The following is a 6,296-nucleotide window of genomic DNA, read 5'->3' as shown; positions in this document are numbered from 1 at the left end:
TTGCCAATTTCGAATAAAAAACCTTTGAAGCTCAATACCTCAAAACTTTAAAGCATAGATAGAACCTTATAATTCTAAGATGGTATTTTCCCTAAAATTTAAGTAGCAAAGAAAAGGCATTGTTTCCTTTTATGACTTGCTGCTATGAAGAATACACATTTGGCCAGTGCAGACTTGCTAATGGAGTCTGGGAGCAACTGTCAGACCCCCTACTGGTTTGGTCATTGATCTTGTCACATGCCAGATGTGTATCCTCTCTGTCTGCCCCATTCTAATTTGCTAACTTGATCATTCTGATTGTGACAACTGTATGTCATCTTTAAGTCTATATGCAAATGCCCCCCTTTGCCATTTGTAATTGCATTGTGTCTGATCACTGATCTCTCCTTTCTGTCTAAAATTCTGAAATGTGTTGTTGCTTCCCAACATAAAACCCACCTCATCTCCAACGAACTGTTTGAACCGTTTCAATCCGGTTTCCACTCTTAACACAGCACTGAAACGGCCCACCTTAAAGTCTCCAGTGACCTCCTCCTCTCCTCAGACTCTGGCCACCTCAATATTCTCCCCCTCCTCGACCTCATGGCAGCTCTTCTGTCAAAAGGCGTCCCCCAGGGCTCAGTGCTTGGTCCCCTGCTGTTCATCCTCTACATGCTCCTCCTTGGTAATATCATATGCCATGTTACGTCATGGCCTCCACTTCCACTGCTATGCTGACAACGTCCAGCTCTACATCTCCACCAAACCCATCACTTCTGCAACCCACTCTACTCTGACCAACTGCCTCACTGAAATTAAATCGTGAATGCAAGCCAAATTCCTTCAGCTAAACTGCAATAAATCAGATACGATTATCATCAACCCCAAACCCCACATTAAAAGCACTCACAGCTTCCGCCTTCCCATCGACAACCCTTACCCTCCCCTCACATCCACAACCTTGAAATTATTTTGGACAGCAACCTCTCCTTTGAACAACATGTCAGTCCCATCATCAGAACAGCCTTTTTTTCACCTCAAAAACATTGCTCGTCTCTGCCCATCAACTCTCCCTCTGCTCACCTACAAAGCTCTCCATAACCAGGCCCCCTCCTACCTCTCTGACCTGCTCCACCACCGCACCTCTTCTCGCAGCCTCCACTCCTCTGATGCCAACCTTCTTTCCCCACCACGCAGGACCAAGCACCAAACCTGGGGTGACAGAGCCTTCTCTATCGCTGCCCCTTCCCTCTGGAACTCTCTCCCCAAACAGATCTGGGAATGCTCTACCTTGTCAAACGTCAAATCCCTTCTCAAAAACCACCTCTTCAGAACTGTTTATAATGTATGATTTTAATTCATGATTTTAACTTATGTTTTATTCCTTTTACTGTGTTGCTTGTCTGTACCTGTAAAGCGTCTTTGAGTATTTTAAAAAGCGCTATATAAATAAAATGTATGATTGTTATTATTAGTGGCTGTTTTCTGCTAGAAAAATTCTGATTTCTGAGGTTTTTTTTTTTATTAGTATTAGTTTTGGGGCTTTCTGCTTTTATTAGATAGGACAGCCCAGGCATGAAAAAGGGGAGAGAGAGGGGATGGCATGCAGCAGAGGGCCAAGGCCAGAATCAAACCCGTGGCCGCTGCAGCAAGGACACAGCCCCAACACACGGAGTGCCTGCTCCACCACCCGAGCCACCGGGCGCCCCTTGACAAAGATTTTTGACAAAATCTAATCAAATATGTGCATATCTTGTGTAGACTAAGTTTCGCACAAATGAATCCACTAACAAATATATGGTTATATCAGCAGTCCATACATTGCATCCCCTGAAATCATTTTTGTTCGATTATCTGTGCTAAATTTGGGCCTGTATGAAGGAACTGGAACGAGAGAGCCTGTCTGTGTGGTAGAAGAGTAATTACAGCTGAAATTTGGACTGAGATTTTGGACCACAGAGGATGTTTCAGACTGCTTATCCACTCCTTCTGGAAACAAAAAAAAACATTACAGCTTAGTAGCTACTCCTGCATTTTTAAGGGTATTTAAGGTTTCTATTTACCCCCTGAGTCAAAATGGGTTACAGCTCTGTGTGTTTTTGATTATATCAGGGCAAAGCTACCCTGCTTAACAGCATTATTACTATAAACATACAATAATTGGGTAATACTAATAATAAATAAATAAAAAACTAAGAAAAAAAGGAAATGACCTAAAAGAGTGCCTAAAAATAATAACTTTTTAGAAATAATTTTAAATACATAATACAAATACATATACATCAATATAAATATGGATTTTTGGACATTTTTTTCCCTATTTTTTTCCCCTGTAATTTTTCAAAGCTACTACTTTCATGCAATTTGTGGAACAGTTCTTGCAAAGTTGTTTCAGTGTTTTGTTGTTTTCAAAAGTAAGCTAACCAAGTTGCTTAGATGCAAGATTTAAATAGTTGTGAAGGTGTCTGAATGTGGCACAAGAAAAGTGATGTCCACCAAAGTTTCAAAGAATTAACCCGCACAATGACCATTTGTACACTGATTACTCAACACGTTATCTTTAATTAATGCAGAAAACTCTGGTCTTCATGTATGCCTCTGCAGTGAACAGAGAATCCAAAAAAAGGCAAACATGAATTTAAGAAAAAGCAAAGCAGAACTGTATCAAAACATCAGTTCACAAACACTCACAGAATCCATGCAGTACAAGGCCAGATCAAAGGCTATTTAACCAGTCATATGCTCAGTAGAGTTCTCAATGGGGTGAAAAATTACAGTCCAAATGAACTGCCCTGTGTGAGTCGAAGCCCAAACCCAGTCCACCAAGATCATTACATAAAATATTGAATTTTCCTTGAATTTTGAGGGGATAATCAAGCTCTGGAATACCTTTAAAGTCTGATGCTATACCATCTTATTTCACTCTCTCTTTTCTTTCTTGCCTTGATTCCCACCCAACACTACAGTTAATTATTACTTCACTCCACTCTTGAACCCCAAAAAATCACAGGCCTATGTTGCCATGACTAAACTTAACATGGCCAGCTTCTCGCTGCGTTTTGTTTTCCTGTCTCTTTTCAGCGGTGCGCCACTGCTTTAGCCCTGCTAAAACCTGTAAGTGAATCTTCCAGCTGTGTGCTTGAGCTACTTTCAGATGGTTCCATGTTTAGCAACAGTGTGTCTACTGTAGCTACAGTAGAAGGTTTATTAATTAATACGAACATTTCTAACTATAATTCATAACTCAAAGATATGCCAGAATCACACAACTTGATATAAAAAACAGCAGAGACTGATTGGATTAAACTTCAGCTATCAGTAACGGTATTATAGGCCCTGTGGAGTTACGGTGGACACTTATTAATCTGAGCTTGAATGTGGACAGGTGTAAGTCACCCTGTGTAGATTAATGTCATCTGTGTCATACTGTTTGTGCTTTATATGTTTTGGACTTTTTTTATGTATTTACACTTGCTACATCACAGATTGCCCTCTGGGACAAATAACAAAATTGAATTGAATTGAACTGAATTAAACTGAACATAAATTAAGGCACCAGTGGTCAAAATACAGAGACTGATATCCAATTAGCCTAATAAATTGACCTAGTCTCATGAAATAAAGGCTTCTACTGCCTTTTTTGTCTGTTATATGACATTCATAACCAGACAAACCAAAAGATCAAGTTTATTTATAAATGAAATATCACTTGAACCACTAATTATACAATTACACAAATATATAATTATATAGTAAATTAAATTCTGAATAACAGGAAATAAACAATTAAACAATAATCCATAAAAATAATCCCCAGTTTATTTAACAGCATTTCCAACATGTTCTCATCCATAGTCGCATGTTGCCACTTTGCAATAGACTTTCACATCTACCTATTGCATTTCAGGTTTCCCTCTGCATCTGCTCTTTTGGTTCCAGGATGCCACTGCCGTGATGTCAACATAAGCATCCATGAAGTCCATGACAACAACATACTGGCACTGATGGTTAGGATTAGGCAAAGGAAGCACATGGTAAGGTGTAAAAAAAACCCCATCACATTCAGATAGAAAGTGGAAACCAGACTCTTGCATGAAAGTGGTTTGTTAGACCCACCCACCGCCCTTGCACACCTTATATAACATCATTAGCATGTTTCAACCTGACCTCGTTCTGTGGCATGTTCTCAAGTGACACTGCCTGTGCACACATCATATGGACCCGGCCTTCTACCGGCGTGTAATAACAACACGGCCATGTTCTCAGTTGATGTCTCCCAACAGTGTTTCGTGTGCATGTGAAAGGTGCCTTTTGGCTTTGTGCACTTATGTCAAAAGCACCAAAAAAGTGGCTCTATTTTACAAGTTCGGAATGAGATCGGGCTGAATATTCTCACTTGTTGCTCTTGTTTTCCATTACCTGTAATTAGATTGAGTAAGACACAGCTGAGTTGTACCTGCAGCTGTTTTCAAGCAGACACAAATCAAATCTGACCAAAGCCAGTGTCTTAAGGTGCCAATTCACGGAAGGTTAGGATGAGTCAAACTTGTTGCCACAACACCCAGAGCATCCAGGAAGCACTTTGCTTTCTACAGAAAGATCTAAGAAATAAAGAACAGAACATTTGTGGCCAAAGAGAACTAGTTTTCCTCTCCTTTGCATCCCTCAAAAGCACTATTGAACAACGTGTGCATCCTGGAACTGTAACAGCTCGCAGGCACACACAGATGGACTGGAGCCACCATTCCACCATTCATCATAAGGAATAGTATATTTACTTCAGCATATGCGATAGTCATCATGATGTCTATGATGTCAAAATGCTTAAATGCGGCAACACGTTCAAAGAATTTTTAATTTTGGTGTAAAAGAGGTTTCAGAAATTATTTTCCACCTTCAAAAGACTCCCCACCTCCTCTATTTGTCACCTTTCTCTCATTAAGACACTGACCATCAATGGCTAATTCATAGAACCACCCAACTGTTACACATCTCCGCCTCACTGAGAAAAACTACCGAGTCATCCCACCACGAATCCTCCGGATCCTTTAACCCCCCAAGATCTTTCACGCCAGTTTATCCACAATCACACCTGTGACCATGCACATTATAAATGTTGGCCTAATCATATAGCAATTGAATTCACACAAACACACACACACAAACACACACACAGTCTCACACTGGAGAGTTCCTGAGCTTCCTTGGTACAGGAAGACAGGCGACGGCAGCGTTGCCTCGCCTCTACACAGCTGATCAGCTGTTAAATGTGTGTAATTGAGGGAGGATGAGAGTGGCTGGCAGACTGGAGAGGACGAATCATTGAGAAAGAGCTGGTCAGGATTCTTTTTGCCTTTCTTTTCATTGTCTGTACAAAAACAGGATGCTGGTATTTGATCTCATGTTCTTAATCAGCTTTTAAAAAATGCCTGTATAAATGTGTTTTTGTTTGATTGGCACCAGTAGAATTTAATAAATAACTATTTTTTTGTGTTATGGTGGTTTACACGTTTTTCTGTGTTTATTGTGAAGGTTGACAGCTGAATGATGCCCATAGTGTGTTGCTCTGTTACTATAGAAAGAGGCAGGAATTCACACTTATGTCAGGCTTGTTGAATGTGGCATGGCTGCGTCTTTCCCCACCGCTGTGAGAATATGTGAAAACTGTCTGAAAATGTTTGGCTTTTAGACAGTGTGTGACAAATAGCTGAGTGACTGGATCCAACAAAGACGGCAGTCTGTGAATCAAGGCAGACTTTGATCAATTCATTATATCTCGAGAAGCGAGCTCCTCTGAACACAAGAGCACAACACTTTTATTTTTGACCAAATTCATGCCTGTTTCCTCTTTTACTGCTGCCACACACTTTCTGTCTCTTGCCCCTTCCCATGTGATTTACTAAATGGTTGATACACTAAACCATATGGACAGAACAAGCAAAGCTTTGTGTAAGTCCTGGGCAAGGAGGCACGCCCACACTCACACAAGACTACACTCTAATAAAACTGAAGAAAAAAAACGAGGGCAGACTGGAGAAGGAGTTGTTTTTCTCTGTGTGTTGCAAGTGTGTGAGGAACCTGGTGGTATCTGTCACACAGGCTGTAAAGTACAGTGAAACACAGCAGCTAGGTGAGAGAAAAAGAGGTCATTTCCGATAATAGATGGAAAAAACAGAATAGAGTTTGATGAGAGAAGCAGCACAAAAGGACACAATTTGAGGACATCAAAGAGAGTCAAAAGGGGAAAAGAAATGTAAGGTGCTGGAGATTGAGAGAGACAGAGTCAAACAGAGAAAGGGGGAGTTGTTAATACGCTG

The sequence above is a fragment of the Plectropomus leopardus genome, chromosome 3 (assembly GCF_026936395.1).
Source record: "Plectropomus leopardus strain MGB_pleo_1.0 chromosome 3, ASM2693639v1, whole genome shotgun sequence".
In the NCBI taxonomy this organism is placed as follows: domain Eukaryota; kingdom Metazoa; phylum Chordata; class Actinopteri; order Perciformes; family Serranidae; genus Plectropomus; species Plectropomus leopardus.
Note: the sequence above shows the minus strand (reverse complement) of the source record.